Genomic DNA, 21,729 nt, shown 5'->3' on the forward strand with positions numbered 1-21,729 from the left:
GCACCACAGAGTGACAATTTTCCAAATCTTATTCTTTCTACAATACCCTTAGGCCCATGTTGATAAAATAATGGGTTTTGATTGTTTTTATTATCTTTTATGTGTACTAAAAATAGAGGGGGGGTATTCACATTTAGCAGTTGATGTAATTAAAAGAGAAGTACAGTTCGAATCAATTAAATATTGTATCTATAGTCTGTTACAACTAACTTGAGAATAAATGCATATTGCATTTTCATACAAAAAAAACTATAACAAATGAGCATTCATTTTTTTTTGAAAAAAGTGCAACATTACCTCATATAAGCATCACAACGTGGCTGCTTTGTGATTTTAAAGTTGGACATTCTTAAACCCCAGTCAAGTCGTTCGTGATTGAGAACTTCTATTTCGAAATCTGGGTTGTCTATTATACAAAATGCATCTTCTGGGATTTTTTCAAATATTTTTGGAATTTCGTAACAGCAGATACTTTCCACTCCAGTAGGCATGGGGTTACATAGGCCACACTGGCACCAATCCGTATTTCCAACTCTGGTGGGCTCATTGAGAAGGCTTCCAGTTTCAGCTGTTCCTTGAGCTTCATTTTCTTCATTTTCAGACTGGTCTTCACCAGACGCATGTTCTTCACCTTCCTCATTTTTTGCCATTTTAGATTTTACCATTTTTTTTTTTTGGGATGGGTTCATAGGAGAACATCCCTTAGCATTTGTAATCTCCGGTCTCCGGAGCATTCTTTTAAGGAGAATCTGAAACTATTGGGAGAAAGAAAATTCATTTAAATTGACTTTTATAATAATTGTATATGCAAGTTATGTACAGACACAATCATCCGTGCATTTTAACTCCAGGCATAGAGTAGCTGCTGCTCCTCATTCTGCTCCACTGTGTATCTGCTATGACTGACATAATGATGCTGATATCAAAAGTAAAATGCATATTTATATGTTTTATAAGCTTTAGGGCTCTGGCACACGGGGAAATTAGTCGCCCGCGACAAAACTCCATGTTCGCGGGCGACTAATCTCCCCGAGTTGTCATGACCCGCCATCCCACCGGCGGGATGGCACACACGGCGGCGCGATTTCATGGCAACTCGGGGAGATTAGTCGCCCGTGACAAGGGAGATTTGTCGCGGGCGACTAATCTCCCCGTGTGCCAGAGCCCTTACTGTCTAGCAGGAGCAGAAGATGGTACAGCACTGGCTACTTAGTGTCTGAAGATTAGATACAATAGAAGATGAGACTGTCCCTCATTTGACTCACCCCTTCATCTTCAGCTGTAGTTGAAGCTTTAGGTGCTGATTCCTCATCTATTTGTGCAATAGATTGCACTTCCATTTCTGTAACAGATTCCTCTTCCATTATTATAAATGTGTCTGTAAAACAATGTCTTTATAAAAATAATAATGACATAGCTAATAATTATATAAGAAATAAATCTTTCTGGGAGGGGTATAAAAATATATTAAAACCCAAATCGAAATTGCAGTGAATGTGAACCAAAAAAATCCTCACTGCACTATCGGCATCATCTCTCCCTACTATACCTGCTATCCCACAGCCCCAGTCCCTTCCCAGAGGCTATTATCCCACTGCTACTATAGGCACCATCTCTCCCTACTATACCTGCTATCCCACAGCCCCAGTCCCTTCCCAGAGGCTATTATCCCACTGCTACTATAGGCACCATCTCTCCCTACTATACCTGCTATCCCACAGCCCCAGTCCCTTCCCAGAGGCTATTATCCCACTGCTACTATAGGCACCATCTCTCCCTACTATACCTGCTATCCTACAGCCCCAGTCCCTTCCCAGAGGCTATTATCCCACTGCTACTATAGGCACCATCTCTCCCTACTATACCTGATATCCTACAGCCACAGTCCCTTCCCAGAGGCTATTATCCCCCCACTGCTACTATAGGCACCATCTCTCCCTACTATACCTGCTATCCTACAGCCCCAGTCCCTTCCCAGAGGCTATTATCCCCCCACTGCTACTATAGGCACCATCTCTCCCTACTATACCTGCTATCCCACAGCCCCAGTCCCTTCCCAGAGGCTATTATCCCCCCACTGCTACTATCGGCACCATCTCTCCCTACTATACCTGCTATCCCACAGCCCCAGTCCCTTCCCAGAGGCTATTATCCCACTGCTACTATAGGCACCATCTCTCCCTACTATACCTGCTATCCCACAGCCCCAGTCCCTTCCCAGAGGCTATTATCCCCCCACTGCTACTATAGGCACCATCTCTCCCTACTATACCTGCTATCCCACAGCCCCAGTCCCTTCCCAGAGGCTATTATCCCCCCACTGCTACTATAGGCACCATCTCTCCCTACTATACCTGCTATCCCACAGCCCCAGTCCCTTCCCAGAGGCTATTATCCCCCCACTGCTACTATAGGCACCATCTCTCCCTACTATACCTGCTATCCCACAGCCACAGTCCCTCTTCCCCAGCCATCCCACAGCCCCAGTCCCACAGCCACAGTCCCACATCCGCAGCCATCCAACAGCCACAGTCCCTCATCCCCAGCCATCCCACAGCCCCAGTCCCACAGCCACAGTCCCACATCTGCAGCCATCCCACAGCCACAGTCCCTCATCCCCAGCCATTATCCCACAGCCACAGTCCCTCATCCCCTGCCATCCCACAGCCATTATCCCACAGCCACAGTCCCTCATCCCCAGCCATTATCCCACAGCCACAGTCCCTCATCCCCAGCCATCCCAGAGCCATTATCCCACAGCCACAGTCCCTCATCCCCAGCCATTATCCCACAGCCACAGTCCCTCATCCCCAGCCATTATCCCACAGCCACAGTCCCTCATCCCCAGCCATTATCCCACAGCCACAGTCCCTCATCCCCAGCCATTATCCCACAGCCACAGTCCCTCATCCCCAGCCATTATCCCACAGCCACAGTCCCTCATCCCCAGCCATTATCCCACAGCCACAGTCCCTCATCCCCAGCCATTATCCCACAGCCACAGTCCCTCATCCCCAGCCATTATCCCACAGCCACAGTCCCTCATCCCCAGCCATCCCAGAGCCATTATCCCACAGCCACAGTCCCTCATCCCCAGCCATTATCCCACAGCCACAGTCCCTCATCCCCAGCCATTATCCCACAGCCACAGTCCCTCATCCCCAGCCATTATCCCACAGCCACAGTCCCTCATCCCCAGCCATTATCCCACAGCCACAGTCCCTCATCCCCAGCCATTATCCCACAGCCACAGTCCCTCATCCCCAGCCATTATCCCACAGCCACAGTCCCTCATCCCCAGCCATTATCCCACAGCCACAGTCCCTCATCCCCAGCCATTATCCCACAGCCACAGTCCCTCATCCCCAGCCATTATCCCACAGCCATTATCCCACAGCCACAGTCCCACAGCCACAGTCACTGTCCCACAGCCACAGTCCCACATCCCACAACCACAGTTCCACTATCCCACAGCCACCAGCCATCCCACATAAAACAGTATCAAACATAATTAAAAGTTTTTATCAAAAATATCAGGGGATCAGGGGAGAGCGTCAAATTAATTACTGGGTGTGCTATCTACAATATATACACATACGCATCTTGGGAACAGTGTCAATGGAGTGGTGCTACAGGCCCAAGTGGTAGTCAAATGCATATAACATTTATTTATAAATTCTTAATTACGCTCCACCTAAATGACTGAGAATGCTCAGAACCAAAAACCCCTCTCAATCGCTATTAGTAAGCGATTAAAAAGTCAAGATCAGGGCGCTTTAAACCCTCCTGCCACAAAACTCACTCTGCGCAAATATGGCTGCTTGACAGTCGAGCGCGCCAGACAGTACTCTGACGTCACAGGGTTCACGAAGCGGCGCATGCGCAGTAGAAGCGGCCGGAGAGGGAAGTGACGTGTACAGTTTGAAAATGTCGGCGCCAAAGTTAGAACGCAGGAGAATCTTCTCAGGCACGGTGCGCGGATCCACAAGCAGGGGCTAACTTTTAAATGTAGCGGTTCAAGACAGGGGCTGATGCCCTAATCAAAAATAGGTAAATCATTTTTTTGCTTTCCTTCTCCTTTAAGGGTTTCTGTCCTTCTTGACGCATATCTGCAGCCATTGTCTAGTATCTGTCTTAGTACGGGGTCAGTTCTTAAGATATTAAGATTGTTATTAATAATCTTTTTAATTCTATTATATTGTGGACTGAATGTTAAGATACAAGACAGGGGTTTTGTATTTCTTTTTTCAGTTTGATCAGATTGTTGATATCTAGTATGTTTTGAGCCGGATGAAGTATCTACAGTGCCGGCTTTGTATTTATGGAAGAGACGTGATCTATTTGTATTGGCCGCTCTTTCAAAGGCTTTTGTTAAGTTATCATGTGTATTAGCTCTGTCTTTTAGTCTTGAAAATAAATCTTTTGCTTTAGATTGAAAATCAGCTTCCTCGGAGCAGATCCTTCTAAGCCTTAGGAATTGGCTATAGGGGATGTTATATATCAAATGCTTGGGATGGCAAGATTGAGCATTTAATATGGGATTGGCTGAACCTTCTTTTCTGAATATTGAGGGGATTATGTGTTCATTTTCAGTTGTTAAAGTGATATCCAAAAAATGAATACATTTTTCATTCATTTCTGACGTGAATTTTAAGTTGTACTCATTAGTGTTGATATTAGTGATAAACTCAAAAATTGTTTTTCAGTGCCGGACCAAATGAGGATAATATCGTCAATGAAACGACCAAAATATTTAATGATGTGGGAATGTGCATTGTCTTCATTATATACGTGCATTTCTTCCCCCCAACCTAAGAAAAGGTTGGCGTAAGATAGGGGCAAACTTTGCACCCATTGCCGTGCCGCAACATTGCAAGTAATATTTCTTATTGAAATAGAAAAAATTGTGAGTTAATCAGTATTGGATAGATTTTAATATAAATGTGATCAGATTAGACTCATATGTGCTCTAGTGAATTAGATGATGCTCTATAGCTTTCAGACCTAAAACATGAGCCTTTGAAAGAGCGGCCAATACAAATAGATCACGTCTCTTCCATAAATACAAAGCCGGCACTGTAGATACTTCATCCGGCTCAAAACATACTAGATATCAACAATCTGATCAAACTGAAAAAAGAAATACAAAACCCCTGTCTTGTATCTTAACATTCAGTCCACAATATAATAGAATTAAAAAGATTATTAATAACAATCTTAAGAACTGACCCCGTACTAAGACAGATACTAGACAATGGCTGCAGATATGAGACAAGAAGGACAGAAACCCTTAAGAACAAACTATCCCCGAGTCTCATTCAAGCTGATACACCCACTAAGACATGGCTAGCCACTAATGGCATGTACAGATGTGGTTCCCGTCAGTGCATTACGTGCAATTTTGTGTTAAAAACACGGTCTTTTACCTCTACTATGACCAATAAAACTTATAAGATTAATCAGTATATAAATTGTAACACTAAAAATGGGATTTATTTACTTACTTGCACAAAATGTAAAAAACAGTACATAGGACAAACCAGCAGAAAATGAAAAGACAGGATACGTGAACATATTCTCAGCATAACAAATGAACACTCTAAAACCACTGTAGCTGAGCACTTTGCGGAACGTTCTAATAGGTCTTTGTCATGTCTATCCGTTGGAGGCATTGATAAAGTTTTTCCAAATATTCGTGGAGGGGATATCACTCAGAAACCAAATGGATTTTTTACATGCAGACTAGACAACCTAACGGCCTCAACTACGAATATGATGTTACTTGTTATGTTTGATTTGTCCAATAAGCGATATACTAATGTAACTTTGATGATAGACATGTTACTTTATTCAAGAAATACACTTTAATCTTTAACAACTGTGTTCCTTCTACTGGATAGAGGCACCATATAATACAATTGAATTAGTTCATTATGAGTCACCTCTTATCCTGTCTAGAATATGATTGGCCCATTTGTGACTCTTTCACAATTGATTGGTTAATTTATAATGCAATGTGATTGGCCCATCATAGGATTCCTCTGATTGGTCATTGTGCCTTTAAATAATGTGTGTCTTCATGTGTGAATTAGCCTATGATTAAGTGCCCTGGTAGGTACGAAACGCGTAAGGCTTTTGCAGTTGTTTTTTATGGAATAAATAAATTTTGATACTTTTATCAACACTACAAGCTGCTTCTTGACAACTTTTTTGACGCAAAAGGGACCCCAGATGTGCCTGCCTATTTGTTCCTGTATGTTTCTGCATGCCCCCAACTATCTCCAACTGCCCCCTAGCTATCTCTAACTGCCCCCAGCTATCTCTAACTGCCCCCTAGCTATCTCCAACTCCCCCTAGCTATCTCTAACTGCCCCCTAGCTATCTCTAACTGCCCCCTAGCTATCTCCAACTGCCCCCTAGCTATCTCTAACTGCCCCCTAGCTATCTCCAACTGCCCCCAGCTATCTCTAACTGCCCCCTAGCTATCTCTAACTGCCCCCTAGCTATCTCTAACTGCCCCCAGCTATCTCTAACTGCCCCCTAGCTATCTCTAACTGCCTCCTATCTATCTCCAACTCCCCCTAGCTATCTCTAACTGCCCCCTAGCTATCTCTAACTGCCCCCTAGCTATCTCCAACTGCCCCCAGCTATCTCTAACTGCCCCCTAGCTATCTCCAACTCCCCCTAGCTATCTCTAACTGCCCCCTAGCTATCTCTAACTGCACCCTAGCTATCTCCAACTGCCCCCAGCTATCTCTAACTGCCCCCAGCTATCTCTAACTGCCCCCAAGCTATCTCTAACTGCCCCCAGCTATCTCTAACTGCCCCCTAGCTATCTCCAACTGCCCCAGCTATCTCTAACTGCCCCCTAGCTATCTCTAACTGCCCCCTAGCTATCTCTAACTGCCCCCTATCTATCTTCAACTGCCTCCTAGCAATCTCTAACTGCCTCCTAGCTATCTCCAATTGGATGAACCAAGGCCACCTCAAACCCTTTATTATATTGATGTCACACTCATTAACCCTTTCAACTTGGTACATTGTTTGGGGGGGATCTTTCACTCCTCTTCCTCCATATTAACATCACTATCAAAACCTGTTACTTTTTCTTATGCAATTTTGCCATAATCCGTCCCTTTCTTTCACCTGCAACAGCTAAGATGCCGATATCCTATCCCAACTAGACTACTGTAACCTGCTACTAACTGGCCTCCCTAACTCCCATGTTTGCATGTTCCAGATCCTATGGTTAAGACTAAAGCAGCAGTTTTGCTACAGGTATTTACACAGAGCTTGAGACGCCTGACTAACTATTTCATTTAGCAGGCAATAACTGTTCATTTAATGAGAACATCCAATGAGGATGGGATAGGAACCCACACATGCAGAGCACAATGGATTAACCACTCGGCCACCTCGCATTACATGAGAGCTTGTAAATCCATGAAAAGTTGTCAGTACATGAACGGGATATCAGCCCCTTGGCTAAGTTCTTCTCAGCAATGCTAACGGCACATTATACAACACTGTTAGGTCAGCCTATGTAGCATGGGGTGTGTAACATGTATTGCGGATTACGGCACTGCTGAGAGTTGAACTCAGGATCTCCTGTTTACTAGACAGGCGCTTTAACCAACTAAGCCACAGTGCCACCTACTGCCTCTATCAAGGGCATAAAAATGAAAAATGGGCACATGCAGAAGATTGCACCAAGATCAGGATTATTGGGCAAGTATTACTTGCTGTTAAACTCTCGAGATATCTGTTAGACAGGTGGATAATTAAGAAGAAGAAGAAGGCCTTGATTGAAACATATTTGTCAGCTCTGCATTAAAACTCATGACAAAGTGTTGATTGAGGTGTGAGCCTTGCTCCTTGGCAGGCGTGAGCAGTGCTCATTAGCAAAACCAAATCAACAACCTGAACACATCCTTTATAACCAAGGAATTTCCCCCCAACGCACACGTTTTACCTCCAACCACCAATACCTTTCGTCCCCAGTCTGCAGCTTGAAGCTCAGTAAGACGAGCTACTTTGCAATCTTCCTGCCTTGACAGGAACATTATTCGGGCTAAGCATGAAAAGATGTGTCTAATTGGCCCAAGACACAGTTCCACACTTTGATAGGAAGCGGCCGTTGCTTGGTTGGTAGGCATACACTTGCCAGGAGACTGACATCTGCATGTAAAATAGGCTGGGAGTTTTCAGAGGAACCATGCTTTAACGGGCAGATACCTACAGAGAACAGACCTAAAGGAAGAAGGCAGGCACTGCTGAGAGTCAAAAACAGGATCTCCTGTTAAAAGACAGGCGCTTTAACCAACAGCACCAACGGTTTGGGGCAGTGAACCCAACGGACATGTTTTATCTTTCTCCAACGTACAGAGAACCAACATGGGTAAGAGCATCAAAGACACGCTCAAGCCATTCTTTAGAGGAAGAAGGCAGGCACTGCTGAGAGTCGAACTCAGAATCTCCTGTTTACTAGACAGGCGCTTTAACCAACTAAGCCACAGCGCCAACTGTTTGGGGCAGGGAACCCAACGCACATGTTTTATCTTACTCCAGCGTACAGAGAACAAACATGGGGAAGAGCGTCAAAGACACGCTCTAGGCATTCTTTAGAGGAAGAAGGCAGGCACTGCTGAGAGTTGAACTCGGGATCTCTTTTTTACAAGACAAGCGCTTTAACAACTAAGCCACAGCGCCTACCGTTCGGGGCAATGGACCCAACGTACATGTTTTATCTTTCTCCAACGTACAGAAAACCAACACAGGCTAGAGCATCAAAGACACGCTCAAGCCATTCTTTAGAGGAAGAAGGCAGGCATTGCTGAGAGTCGAACTCAGGATCTCCTGTTTACAAGACAGGCGCTTTAACCAACTAAGCCACAGCGCCAACTGTTGGGTGTTTGTGAACCCAAAGCACATGTTTTATCTTTCTCCAACGTAAAGAGAACAAACATGGGCAAGAGCATCAAAGACACGCTCAAGCCATTCTTTAGAGGAAGAAGGCAGGCACTGCTGAGAGTTGAACTCAGGATCTCCTGTTTACAAAACAGACGCTTTAACCAACTAAGCCACAGCACCAACTTTTGGGGGGGCCATGGACCCAACGCACATGTTTTATCTTCCTCCAATGTACAGAGAACCAACATGGGCAAGAGCGTCAAAGACACGCTCAAGCCATTCTTTAGAGCAGTGCTGTCCAACTGGCGGCCTGCGGGTTCTCACCTCAGATTCAGGCTGTAATCCCTCTGTATTGTTTAAATATGTAATCCCCTGTGTTGTTCATGCCTATTAATCTCTGCATTGTTAACCCCCTGCAGTGTTCACACCTCAGGCTCAGGCTGTAATCACCCACATTGTTCCCCTGTTCACACCTCAGGAGCAGTAGAAACCCACAAATAATCCCTGCACACTACAAAAAGAACATATACTGAGGTGGTACTGCAATTAAAAAGTTTTTTAATATATAGTTATTGTGCAGACTGTAGGAGCAGTGCCAGCATTGTGTCACTGTAGGCTGCCTGTGTGTGAGCATAGGGCAAGCAGAGTATGGCACACACAGGCAGGGTAGGGAAGGCAGAGTATGGCACACACAGGCAGAGTAGGGCAGGCAGAGTATGGCACACACAGGCCAAGTTTGGCACAAACCAGCCAAGAATGGCACACACAGTGAAAGTATGGCACACGCAGGCTTGGAAGGGAAGGCAGAGTATGGCACACACAGGCAGAGTAGGGCAGGCAGAGTATGGCACACACAGGCAGAGTAGGGCAGGCAGAGTAGGGCACACACAGGCCAAGTTTGGCACAAACCAGCCAAGAATGGCACACACAGTGAAAGTATGGCACATGCAGGCTTGGAAGGGAAGGCAGAGTATGGCACACACAGGCAGAGTAGGGCAGGCAGAGTATGGCACACACAGGCCAAGCATGGCACAAACCAGCCAAGAATGGCACACACAATGAAAGTATGGCACGCAGGCAGGGTAGGGCAGGCAGAGTATGGCACACACACAGGCAGAGTAGGGCAGGCAGAGTATGGCAGGTTTTTGCTGTACTACAACCATTAAAATGGGTATGGTCATGTGATAACATGGGTGTGGTTTCAAGTGGGTGCGGTTTTAAAAAGGGGAGTGGTCAAAACTGGCTTCCATTATCGGCCCTCCACCACGTAGGTCGGAAAAATTCCGGCCCTCGGTACAACAGAAGTTGGACAGCACTACTTTTGAGGAAGAAGACAGGCACTGCTGAGAGTTGAACTCAGGATCTCCTGTTTACTAGACAGGCGCTTTAACCAACTAAGCCACAGCGCCAAATGTTGGAGAGCAGTGAACCCAATGCACATGTTTTATCTTTCTCCAACGTACAGAGAACCAACATGGGTAAGAGCGTCCAGAAAATTGAATATATAAACGCTCAGCCTTACTGCTCACACGGCACGATGCGTCAATCCCCAATAGCCCACCGCTATCAACGGTTGGCGCTGTGGCTTAGTTGGTTAAAGCGCCTGTCTATTAAACAGGAGATCCTGAGTTCAACTCTCAGCAGTGCCTGCCTTCTTCCTCTAAAGAATGGCTAGAACATGTCTTTGACTCTCTTGCCCATGTTGGTTCTCTGTACATTGGAGGAAGAAAAAACTTTTGGGTTCACAACCCCCCAACAGTTGGCGCTGTGGCTTAGTTGGTTAAAGCGCCTGTCTTGTAAACAGGAGATCCTGAGTTCAACTCTCAGCAGTGCCTGCCTTCTTCCTCTAAAGAATGGCTTGAGCGTGTCTTTGATGCTCTTACCCATGTTGGTTCTCTGTACGTTGGAGAAAGATAAAACATGTGTGTTGGGTTCACTGCTCTCCAACAGTTGGCGCTGTGGATTAGTTGGTTAAAGCGCCTGTCTTGTAAACAGGAGATCCTGAGTTCAACTCTCAGCAGTGCCTGCTTTCTTCCTCTAAAGAATGGCTTGACCGTGTCTTTGATGCTCTTGCCCATGTTGGTTCTCTGTACGTTGGAGAAAGATAAAACATGTGTGTTGGGTTCACTGCTCTCCAACAGTTGGCGCTGTGGCTTAGTTGGTTAAAGCGCCTGTCTTGTAAACAGGAGATCCTGAGTTCAACTCTCAGCGGTGCCTGCCTTCTTCCTCTAAAGAATGGCTTGAGCGTTTCTTTGACGCTCTTACCCATGTTGGTTCTCTGTACGTTGGAGGAAGATAAAACGTGTGCGTTGGGTTCAATGCCCCAAACGGTTGGCGCTGTGGATTAGTTTGTTAAAGTGCCTATCTAATAAACAGGAGATCCTGAGTTCAACTTTCAGCAGTGCCTGCCTTCCTCCTCTAAAGAATGGCTAGAGCATGTCTTTGACGCTCTTACCCATATCACAAGAAAAGAGGAGAGCACCTTCATGCAGATGAACTGCTTCAGCCTTTATTCAAACCACAGCACACAACATGTTTCGGGCTGTATCAAGCCCTTTCTCAAGTGTAACTAGTTAACAACAGAGTGAACATTTGAACCCATAGCCCCACCTCCTAAGCACTAATTAGTGCACTAACTAGTTACACTTGAGAAAGGGCTTGATACAGCCCGAAACATGTTGTGTGCTGTGGTTTGAATAAAGGCTGAAGCAGTTCATCTGCATGAAGGTGCTCTCCTCTTTTCTTGTGATATTCCAAAAAAGCCAAGCGGTGGGCTATTGGGGATTGACGCATCGTGCCGTGTGAGCAGTAAGGCTGAGCGTTTATATATTCAATTTTCTGGACTCCATTACCGTGTGTGAACGCCGCCACGCTTGTTGGTGAGTTATACCAAAATGACCACTAATAGTGAACAAGACCCTTGCAGCAATACTTTTGTGTATTTGGATAGTGAAATTCAACGCATCCTATATGAGGCGGAACAAAGCCTAGAAGGTAATAAGGAACTTTGTTTGTTTAAAGACCCTGCTAAAGATTTATTGTATTTGCAGAAAAAAGAAGTGAGTCTGTCATTGCATCAAAGCACTTTGATTCGATATGTTAAAGCAAAACAAATTCCAAGAGGTTTAAGATTGGATCTCACCCCTAATTTATGCACAGATGATGCGGTCTTTATGCAACGTTGGCATGAGATAACTAATAAATGCAGCCTAGATTTGATGATTCTAATGATTGATAGGCTGCATGTTAAATTAATGGAGTTGAAAGGACAGATTGCACAGATAAAATCGGAGATTACCTTGAATGTGGGGATGGAAGAAGCAGAGCGTATATATGCCCGGCAAAAGGATGCGCTTGATAAATTGCGACAAAGCATCCTTACACGTAAACTGACGAAGTTTGAGCGTGACTCAGAGGATTATGCCAAAGAGAGGGTGTACACCTGGCGCAAAGACCACCAAAGATCCCCGAGGATCGGTGTGGGAAACCGCCGGCGCCATTGGAGAAACCGGAATGAGAGACACAGCCTTGCAGTTCCAACAAGCAGCGAGGAAGAGTCATCTGGTATTCCACAGAGGGCACCTTTTTTAGGCACCGCACGCATCAAGGACGAAGGCGTGGTAAGGCCAAAACAGCGTATCAATCCCAGGCTACCGATCGGGAGAGAACAGTACCCCAGGAGAAACAGACATCAGCAGAGGTAGAAAATTTGGTTATTAACATCTCTTCCTATGAACTTTCAGCAGCTGAACTGTCCTTATTAAATAAAGGGTTAGGTTTTGTTCCCACATACCTTACAAGTATAGAGGACTTGGAAATTGACTTTCTAAAATTTATACGGAAACTTAAGTTAAAAATGTGTCATTCTAATGATGTGAGTGCTAGTTCAACAAGCACGTCTAAACAGGTAAATACTCAGCTATTGGGTAAAAGTGATGCTAGTTTGACAAGTATGTTTAAGAAACCTAGCACAGTTACATAGTTACATAGTTACATAGGGTTGAAAAAAGACCAGTGTCCATCAAGTTCAACCCATCCAAGTAAACCCAGCACACCTAACCCACACCTACCAATCTATACACTCACATACATACACTATATATACACCCACTAGTACTAACTGTAGGTATTAGTATCACAATAGCCTTGGATATTCTGATTGATCAAGAACTCATCCAGGCCCCTCTTATAGGCATTAACAGAATCTGCCATTACCCCATCACTAGGAAGGGCATTCCCCAACCTCACTGCCCTCACCGTGAGGAACCCCCTACCCAACATCCCCCGGCAGGGCATTCCCCAACCCCCTCACTGCCCTCACCGTGAGGAACCCCCTACCCAACATCCCCCGGCAGGGCATTCCCCAACCCCCTCACTGCCCTCACCGTGAGGAACCCCCTACCCAACATCCCCCGGCAGGGCATTCCCCAACCCCCTCACTGCCCTCACCGTGAGGAACCCCCTACCCAACATCCCCCGGCAGGGCATTCCCCAACCTCACTGCCCTCACTGTGAAAAACCACCTACGCTGCTTCAAATGGAAACTCCTTTCCTCTAATCTAAAGGGGGGACCTCTGGTGCGTTGATTGTTTTTATGGGAAAAAAGAACATCCCCCTCTAATGTACTTGTACAGAGTAATCATGTCCCCTCGCAAGCGCCTCTTTTCCAGAGGGAACAACCCCAACCTGATTTACAAAATGATTCTGTTGATGCTTTTGAAAAAATTGTTATTGCTGAAATAAGAAAACTAGATAGTAATAAGTTGGTAAGGCACCAAAAGAATTTAACGTTAAGTGAGAGACAAGCTCTGCATACATAAAAAAATAACAGTGATATCATTATTCGTAAGGCAGATAAGGGGGGAGGTATAGTTGTACTTGATAGGAGCCAATATGTGATGGAGGCCCTTAGACAACTAAATATACCAGGACATTATGCCCTTATAGCCAATGACCCTACAGGTAAAATCAAAAAAGAGGTTGATATGATGGTTAATGAAGCGTGGTTGAATGCCATAATTGATAATGTTGAGAGGGAATTCCTTACGACTACACATCCACGGGTCCCTGTTCTATATTTTTTACCAAAAATACATAAAACTTTGGAAAACCCCCCTGGGAGGCCGATAGTCTCTGGCATAGGGTCTGTTTTGGAACCTTTATCAAAATATGTTGATTTTTATTTACAGAAGGAAGTACAAAAAGTCAATATATGCTTGAAGGACACAACAGACCTGTTAGTCAGATTACAGCAGATGGGACCAGTACCGCCAGATTTGATTCTGTGTGGGATAGATATTCAAAGCCTCTATACTTCTATCCCCCATGAAGAAGGTATGGTATATATAGAGGAAACATTACTTGAAACCAATCTGGCCAATCAAAAAATCTACTTTATACTTGATTGTCTTAACATGGTCTTAACTAGGAATTACTTAAGGCTGATGCCACACGTGGCGTTTTTACGCTGCGTTTTTTCTCAGCCTAAAAACGCCGCACAAGCCACACATGGCGTTTTTCAGCCTAGAACTGGTGACGTAAGCAAATCCCGTTGCCATGGTGCTAATTGTGTGAAATAGCAAAAAACGCTGCGTATTTCTGCTAGGTCTGGCAGCTGCCTTTGCGTATACATAGGAATAGCTTGCTTTGCAAGTACTGGCGTATTTCAGCCTACGCTTGAAAAATCCGTGCTAAGGCGTTTTCTAGCGTATTTACGCTTTGTGTGGTTTGCTTCGCGTCTTTTCAAGTTATTTCTATGGATGATGATATCAGGCGTTTTTCAGCCGCCGAGAGAATTAGAAAATACGCAGCGTAAAAACGCCACGTGTGGCATCAGCCTTAACTTTGAAGGTGCCTATTATTGGCAGACACAAGGTACGTCAATGGGGGCGACGGTCGCGCCGTCTTTTGCTAATATTTTTGTCAACCATTTAGAAAAAGTATTCTTTTTGGAAAAAGCACCTTTTTGTCACTTTATACACGCATATTTTAGGTATGTGGATGATATTCTTTTGCTTTGGAAAGGTTCGCTAGAGATGCTGCATGAAATGATGAGTGAGGCTAATGGAAGCCATAATACTATTAAATTCACGTACGAGTGGTCTAGGTCAGAATTAAATTTCTTGGATGTGAAGATATCCTTGCACAATGGCATATTGCAGACAGACCTGTATAGAAAAACAGTGGATAGAAACCATTTGTTTCATGCTAAAAGTTATCATAATCCAAAAGTAATGCGCGCAATACCTAAAGGGCAGTTTATGCGTGTAAAAAGGATCTCTTCCCGTCCAGAGAAATATGAGGAATAAAAACTGGGCTTGTAGAGAGATTTGCTGAAAGAGGGTATAAGAGATGCAAAATACAGACTGCAATCAATGAAGTAGATAAATCGGATAGAAATGATTTGTTATGTAGTAAAAATAAGAGGCAAAATAATCAGAGAATAACTTTTGTTTCTACTTTTAACCAACATAGCAGTAAGGTACAGAGTGTGATCCATAAGTACTGGCCTTTGATACAAAATGACAAACACTTTGGTAAATTGTTTCAAGATACTCCCCTGTTCTGTTATAAACGGGGTTCTACAATAAAAGACATTTTATGTCCTTCTGACACTAGACTAGAGAGACCAAGATTTAAAAGGGTACGAGATCCCTGTTTACTAGATAGGCACTTTAACAAACTAAGCCACAGCGCCAACCGTTTGGGGCATTGAACCCAACGCACACGTTTTATCTTCCTCCAACGTACAGAGAACCAACATGGGCAAGAGCGTCAAAGACACGCTCAAGCCATTCTTTAGAGGAGGAAGGCAGGCACTGCTGAGAGTCGAACTCAGGATCTCCTGTTTACTAGACAGGCGCTTTAACCAACTAAGCCACAGCGCCAACCGTTGATGGTGGTGGTGAACCCAACGCACATGTTTTATCGTCCTCCAACATACAGAGAACCTACATGGGCAAGAGCATCAAAGACACGCTCAAGCCATTCTTTAGAGGAAAAAGACAGGCACTGCTGAGAGTTGAACTCAGGATCTCCTGTTTACTAGACAGGCGCTTTAACCAACTAAGCCACAGCGCCAACTGTTGGAGAGCAGTGAACCCAACACAATACAATAAAAGACATTTTATGTCCTTCTGACACTAGACTAGAGAGACCAAGATTTAAAAGTATGCCCAAAATAGGTACTTTCTCCTGTCTAAATTGTAACTGCTGCTCCTCAATAATGAGAGGTAAAGTTATACATCATCCAACAAAAGGGTACGAGATCCCTTTAAAAAAAAAATCTATGCAACGTGTAATTCCTCATATGTGGTCTACCTATTGAAATGCCCGTGTGGCTTAGGCTATGAGGTAAAATTAAGAATTCAAGAGCATAAAGGGAATATTAGGAACTTTAAAGCAAATACACAAACTGACACACAAGTATCTAGACACTTTATGGAACATAAGCATAATGTAGCACAACTTAGATGGTGTGTTTTAGATGAGGTGACTTTAAAATTGAGGGGTAGCGATCGAAAGAAAGAGCTCTTAAAGTGTGAAGGTAAATGGATAAAGAAACTCAATACATTGGTGCCAGATGGGCTTAATGACGCTGGGAGTTTAAAACCTTTTCTATGAAATTCTTTAGCTTATCTATACACTGATGGTTCTATATATGTGTTATCTTTTTGCAGGCTTTGAAAATCTTATTTACCAGAAATGGTAGCTACATAAAATTAAGGGTAAGATTGTTTTTATAATAGTTTTTATCGTGCTATTAGTTATACATGGTGCTTATTTGGTAGGCATGGTGATGTGCAGTCCCGAGCACCCTGGTAGATGTATGTTTAATTGGTGATTTTCTGATTTTAATATTTTTTCACAGTTTCCTGTGCACAAAGGATGGATCATCTAAGGATTTTCTATACAGTATTTTTCTAATTTTTCTATAAATATTTTGTAAAAGAAAATATATGGTGATCTAAAGTAATTTGGCTGGATATTTGCAAGCACTAATTAGTGCTTAGGAGGTGGGGCTATGGGTTCAAATGTTCACTCTGTTGTTAACTAGTTAAACTTGAGAAAGGGCTTGATACAGCCCGAAACATGTTGTGTGCTGTGGTTTGAATAAAGGCTGAAGCAGTTCATCTGCATGAAGGTGCTCTCCTCTTTTCTTGTGATATGGGTAAGAGCGTCAAAGACATGCTCTAGCCATTCTTTAGAGAAGGAAGGCAGGCACTGCTGAAAGTTGAACTCAGGATCTCCTGTTTACTAGATAGGCACTTTAACAAACTAAGCCACAGCGCCAACCGTTTGGGGCATTGAACCCAACGCACACATTTTATCTTCCTCCAACGTACAGAGAACCAACATGGGCAAGAGCGTCAAAGACACGCTCAAGCCATTCTTTAGAGGAAGAAGGCAGGCACTGCTGAGAGTTGAACTCAGGATCTCCTGTTTACTAGACAGGCGCTTTAACCAACTAAGCCACAGCGCCAACCGTTGATGGTGGTGGTGAACCCAACGCACATGTTTTATCGTCCTCCAACATACAGAGAACCTACATGGGCAAGAGCATCAAAGACACGCTCAAGCCATTCTTTAGAGGAAAAAGACAGGCACTGCTGAGAGTTGAACTCAGGATCTCCTGTTTACTAGACAGGCGCTTTAACCAACTAAGCCACAGCGCCAACTGTTGGAGAGCAGTGAACCCAACACACATGTTTTATTTTTCTCCAACGTACAGAGAACCAACATTGGCAAGATCGTCAAAGCCACGCTCAAGCCATTCTTTAGAGGAAGAAGGCAGGCACTGCTGAGAGTTGAACTCAGGATCTCCTGTTTACAAGACAGGAGTTTTAACCAACTAAGCGCCAACTGTTGGGTGGTTGTGAATCCAAAGCACATGTTTTATCGTCCTCCAACGTACAGAGAACCTACATGTGCAAGAGCGTCAAAGACACGCTCTAGCCATTCTTTAGAGAAGGAAGGCAGGCACGGCTGAAAGTTGAACTCAGGATCTCCTGTTTACTAGATAGGCGCTTTAACCAACTAAGCCACAGCGCCAACTGTTGGAGAGCAGTGAACCCAACACACATGTTTTATCTTTCTCCAACGTACAGAGAACCAACATGGGTAAGAGCATCAAAGACACGCTCAAGCCATTCTTTAGAGGAGGAAGGCAGGCACCGCTGAGAGTTGAACTCAGGATCTTCTGTTTACAGGACAGGCGTTATAACCAACTAAGCCACAGCGCCAACTGTTGGGTGGTTGTGAACCCAAACGTTTTTTCTTCCTCCAAAGTACAGAGAACCAACATGGGCAAGAGAGTCAAAGACATGTTCTAGCCATTCTTTAGAGGAAGAAGGCAGGCACTGCTGAGAGTTGAACTCAGGATCTCCTGTTTACTAGACAGGCGCTTTAACCAACTAAGCCACAGCGCCAACCGTTGATGGTGGTGGTCAACCCAACGCACATGTTTTATCGTCCTCCAACATACAGAGAACCTACATGGGCAAGAGCATCAAAGACACGCTCAAGCCATTCTTTAGAGGAAAAAGACAGGCACTGCTGAGAGTTGAACTCAGGATCTCCTGTTTACTAGACAGGCGCTTTAACCAACTAAGCCACAGCGCCAACTGTTGGGTGGTTGTGAACCCAAACGTTTTTTCTTCCTCCAATGTACAGAGAACCAACATGGGCAAGAGAGTCAAAGACACGCTCAAGCCATTCTTTAGAGGAAGACGGCAGGCACTGCTGAGAGTTGAACTCAGGATCTCCTGTTTACTAGACAGGCGCTTTAACCAACTAAGCCACAGCGCCAACCGTTGATGGTGGTGGTCAACCCAACGCACATGTTTTATCTTCCTCCAACGTACAGAGAACCAACATGGGCAACAGAGTCAAAGACATGCTCTAGCCATTCTTTAGAGGAAGAAGGCAGGCACGGCTGAAAGTTGAACTCAAGATCTCCTAGATGGGCACTTTAACCAACTAAGCTACAGCGCCAACTGTTTGGGGCAGTGAACCTAACGCACACGTTTTATCTTCCTCCAACGTACAGAGAACGAACATGGGCAAGAGAGTCAAAGACATGTTCTAGCCATTCTTTAGAGGAAGAAGGCAGGCACTGCTGAGAGTTGAACTCAGGATCTCCTGTTTACTAGACAGGCGCTTTAACCAACTAAGCCACAGCGCCAACTCTTGGGTGGTTGTGAACCCAAAGCACATGTTTTATCGTTCTCCAACGTACAGAGAACCTACATGTGCAAGAGCGTCAAAGACACGCTCAAGCCATTCTTTAGAGGAAAAAGACAGGCACTGCTGAGAGTTGAACTCAGGATCTCCTGTTTACAAGACAGGCGCTTTAACCAACTAAACCACAGCGCCAACTGTTGGAGAGCAGTGAACCCAACACACATGTTTTATCTTTCTCCAACATACAGAGAACCAACATGGGTAAGAGCATCAAAGACACGCTCAAGCCATTCTTTAGAGGAAGAAGGCAGGCACTGCTGAGAGTTGAACTCAGGATATCCTGTTTACTAGACAGGCGCTTTAACCAACTAAGCCACAGCGCCAACTCTTGGGTGGTTGCGAACCCAAAGCACATGTTTTATCGTTCTCCAACGTACAGAGAACCTACATGTGCAAGAGCGTCAAAGACACGCTCAAGCCATTCTTTAGAGGAAAAAGACAGGCACTGCTGAGAGTTGAACTCAGGATCTCCTGTTTACTAGACAGGCGCTTTAACCAACTAAGCCACAGCGCCAACTGTTGGAGAGCAGTGAACCCAACACACATGTTTTATCTTTCTCCAACGTTCAGAGAACCAACATGGGTAAGAGCATCAAAGACACGCTCAAGCCATTCTTTAGAGGAAGAAGGCAGGCACTGCTGAGAGTTAAACTCAGGATCTCCTGTTTACAAGACAGGAGTTTTAACCAACTAAGCGCCAACTGTTGGGTGGTTGTGAATCCAAAGCACATGTTTTATCGTCCTCCAACGTACAGAGAACCTACATGTGCAAGAGCGTCAAAGACACGCTCTAGCCATTCTTTAGAGAAGGAAGGCAGGCACGGCTGAAAGTTGAACTCAGGATCTCCTGTTTACTAGATAGGCACTTTAACAAACTAAGCCACAGCGCCAACCGTTTGGGGCATTGAACCCAACGCACACATTTTATCTTCCTCCAACGTACAGAAAACCAACATGGTCAAGAGCGTCAAAGACACGCTCAAGCCATTCTTTAGAGGAAGAAGGCAGGCACTGCTGAGGGTTGAACTCAGGATCTCCTGTTTACAAGACAGGCGCTTTAACCAACTAAGCCACAGCGCCAACTGTTGGGTGGTTGTGAACCCAAACGTTTTTTCTTCCTCCAAAGTACAGAGAACCAACATGGGCAAGAGAGTCAAAGACATGTTCTAGCCATTCTTTAGAGGAAGAAGGCAGGCACTGCTGAGAGTTGAACTCAGGATCTCCTGTTTACTAGACAGGCGCTTTAACCAACTAAGCCACAGCGCCAACCGTTGATGGTGGTGGTCAACCCAACGCACATGTTTTATCGTCCTCCAACATACAGAGAACCTACATGGGCAAGAGCATCAAAGACACGCTCAAGCCATTCTTTAGAGGAAAAAGACAGGCACTGCTGAGAGTTGAACTCAGGATCTCCTGTTTACTAGACAGGCGCTTTAACCAACTAAGCCACAGCGCCAACTGTTGGGTGGTTGTGAACCCAAACGTTTTTTCTTCCTCCAATGTACAGAGAACCAACATGGGCAAGAGAGTCAAAGACACGCTCAAGCCATTCTTTAGAGGAAGACGGCAGGCACTGCTGAGAGTTGAACTCAGGATCTCCTGTTTACTAGACAGGCGCTTTAACCAACTAAGCCACAGCGCCAACCGTTGATGGTGTTGGTCAACCCAACGCACATGTTTTATCGTCCTCCAACATACAGAGAACCTACATGGGCAAGAGCATCAAAGACACGCTCAAGCCATTCTTTAGAGGAAAAAGACAGGCACTGCTGAGAGTTGAACTCAGGATCTCCTGTTTACAAGACAGGCGTTTTAACCAACTAAGCCACAGCGCCAACTGTTGGGTGGTTGTGAACCCAAACGTTTTTTCTTCTTCCAATGTACAGAGAACCAACATGGGCAAGAGAGTCAAAGACACGCTCAAGCCATTCTTTAGAGGAAGACGGCAGGCACTGCTGAGAGTCGAACTCAGGATCTCCTGTTTACTAGACAGGCGCTTTAACCAACTAAGCCACAGCGCCAACCGTTGATGGTGGTGGTCAACCCAACACACATGTTTTATCTTTCTCCAACGTACAGAGAACCAACATTGGCAAGATCGTCAAAAACACGCTCAAGCCATTCTTTAGAGGAAGAAGGCAGGCACTGCTGAGAGTTGAACTCAGGATCTCCTTTTTGCAAGACAGGAGTTTTAACCAACTAAGCAACACAGCGCCAACTGTTGGTTGGTTGTGAATCCAAAGCACATGTTTTATCGTCCTCCAACGTACAGAGAACCTACATGTGCAAGAGCGTCAAAGACACGCTCAAGCCATTCTTTAGAGGAAAAAGACAGGCACTGTTGAGAGTTGATCTCAGGATCTCCTGTTTACTAGACAGGCGCTTTAACCATCTAAGCCAGAGCGCCAACCGCTGTTGGTGGGGGTGAACCCAACGCACATGTTTTATCGTCCTCCAACGTACAAAGAACCTACATGGGCAAGAGCATCAAAGACACGCTCAAGCCATTCTTTAGAGGAAAAAGACAGGAACTGTTGAGAGTTGAACTCAGGATCTCCTTTTTACTAGACAGGC

At 44.8% G+C, this 21,729-nt stretch overlaps 21 non-coding genes across 21 annotated transcripts; 3 read left to right on the forward strand and 18 right to left on the reverse strand.

The window, feature by feature from the left end:
• Positions 1-7,577: 7,577 nt before the first annotated feature.
• Positions 7,578-7,651, reverse strand: trnat-agu. Its single transcript has one exon. It is a non-coding gene; the product is annotated as a tRNA-Thr (tRNA).
• A 1,174-nt stretch (positions 7,652-8,825) lies between these two features.
• trnat-ugu lies at positions 8,826-8,899 on the reverse strand. Its single transcript has one exon. It is a non-coding gene; the product is annotated as a tRNA-Thr (tRNA).
• A 1,346-nt stretch (positions 8,900-10,245) lies between these two features.
• Positions 10,246-10,319, reverse strand: trnat-agu. The gene has a single exon. It is a non-coding gene; the product is annotated as a tRNA-Thr (tRNA).
• Positions 10,320-10,485: 166 nt separating this feature from the next.
• On the forward strand, positions 10,486-10,559 carry trnat-agu. The gene has a single exon. It is a non-coding gene; the product is annotated as a tRNA-Asn (tRNA).
• Positions 10,560-10,671: 112 nt separating this feature from the next.
• On the forward strand, positions 10,672-10,745 carry trnat-ugu. The gene has a single exon. It is a non-coding gene; the product is annotated as a tRNA-Thr (tRNA).
• Positions 10,746-11,053: 308 nt separating this feature from the next.
• trnat-ugu lies at positions 11,054-11,127 on the forward strand. The gene has a single exon. It is a non-coding gene; the product is annotated as a tRNA-Thr (tRNA).
• Positions 11,128-15,723: 4,596 nt separating this feature from the next.
• Positions 15,724-15,797, reverse strand: trnat-agu. Its single transcript has one exon. It is a non-coding gene; the product is annotated as a tRNA-Thr (tRNA).
• A 119-nt stretch (positions 15,798-15,916) lies between these two features.
• trnat-agu lies at positions 15,917-15,990 on the reverse strand. The gene has a single exon. It is a non-coding gene; the product is annotated as a tRNA-Thr (tRNA).
• A 1,328-nt stretch (positions 15,991-17,318) lies between these two features.
• Positions 17,319-17,392, reverse strand: trnat-agu. Its single transcript has one exon. It is a non-coding gene; the product is annotated as a tRNA-Thr (tRNA).
• A 119-nt stretch (positions 17,393-17,511) lies between these two features.
• Positions 17,512-17,585, reverse strand: trnat-agu. The gene has a single exon. It is a non-coding gene; the product is annotated as a tRNA-Thr (tRNA).
• Positions 17,586-18,264: 679 nt separating this feature from the next.
• On the reverse strand, positions 18,265-18,338 carry trnat-agu. The gene has a single exon. It is a non-coding gene; the product is annotated as a tRNA-Thr (tRNA).
• A 119-nt stretch (positions 18,339-18,457) lies between these two features.
• Positions 18,458-18,531, reverse strand: trnat-agu. The gene has a single exon. It is a non-coding gene; the product is annotated as a tRNA-Thr (tRNA).
• A 112-nt stretch (positions 18,532-18,643) lies between these two features.
• On the reverse strand, positions 18,644-18,717 carry trnat-agu. Its single transcript has one exon. It is a non-coding gene; the product is annotated as a tRNA-Thr (tRNA).
• A 302-nt stretch (positions 18,718-19,019) lies between these two features.
• trnat-agu lies at positions 19,020-19,093 on the reverse strand. Its single transcript has one exon. It is a non-coding gene; the product is annotated as a tRNA-Thr (tRNA).
• Positions 19,094-19,210: 117 nt separating this feature from the next.
• On the reverse strand, positions 19,211-19,284 carry trnat-ugu. The gene has a single exon. It is a non-coding gene; the product is annotated as a tRNA-Thr (tRNA).
• Positions 19,285-19,592: 308 nt separating this feature from the next.
• On the reverse strand, positions 19,593-19,666 carry trnat-agu. Its single transcript has one exon. It is a non-coding gene; the product is annotated as a tRNA-Thr (tRNA).
• Positions 19,667-20,158: 492 nt separating this feature from the next.
• trnat-ugu lies at positions 20,159-20,232 on the reverse strand. Its single transcript has one exon. It is a non-coding gene; the product is annotated as a tRNA-Thr (tRNA).
• A 112-nt stretch (positions 20,233-20,344) lies between these two features.
• Positions 20,345-20,418, reverse strand: trnat-agu. Its single transcript has one exon. It is a non-coding gene; the product is annotated as a tRNA-Thr (tRNA).
• A 119-nt stretch (positions 20,419-20,537) lies between these two features.
• trnat-agu lies at positions 20,538-20,611 on the reverse strand. The gene has a single exon. It is a non-coding gene; the product is annotated as a tRNA-Thr (tRNA).
• A 112-nt stretch (positions 20,612-20,723) lies between these two features.
• trnat-ugu lies at positions 20,724-20,797 on the reverse strand. The gene has a single exon. It is a non-coding gene; the product is annotated as a tRNA-Thr (tRNA).
• A 305-nt stretch (positions 20,798-21,102) lies between these two features.
• Positions 21,103-21,176, reverse strand: trnat-agu. Its single transcript has one exon. It is a non-coding gene; the product is annotated as a tRNA-Thr (tRNA).
• Positions 21,177-21,729: the final 553 nt, after the last annotated feature.

Source organism: Xenopus tropicalis, chromosome 3, assembly GCF_000004195.4.
Source record: "Xenopus tropicalis strain Nigerian chromosome 3, UCB_Xtro_10.0, whole genome shotgun sequence".
Taxonomy (NCBI): domain Eukaryota; kingdom Metazoa; phylum Chordata; class Amphibia; order Anura; family Pipidae; genus Xenopus; species Xenopus tropicalis.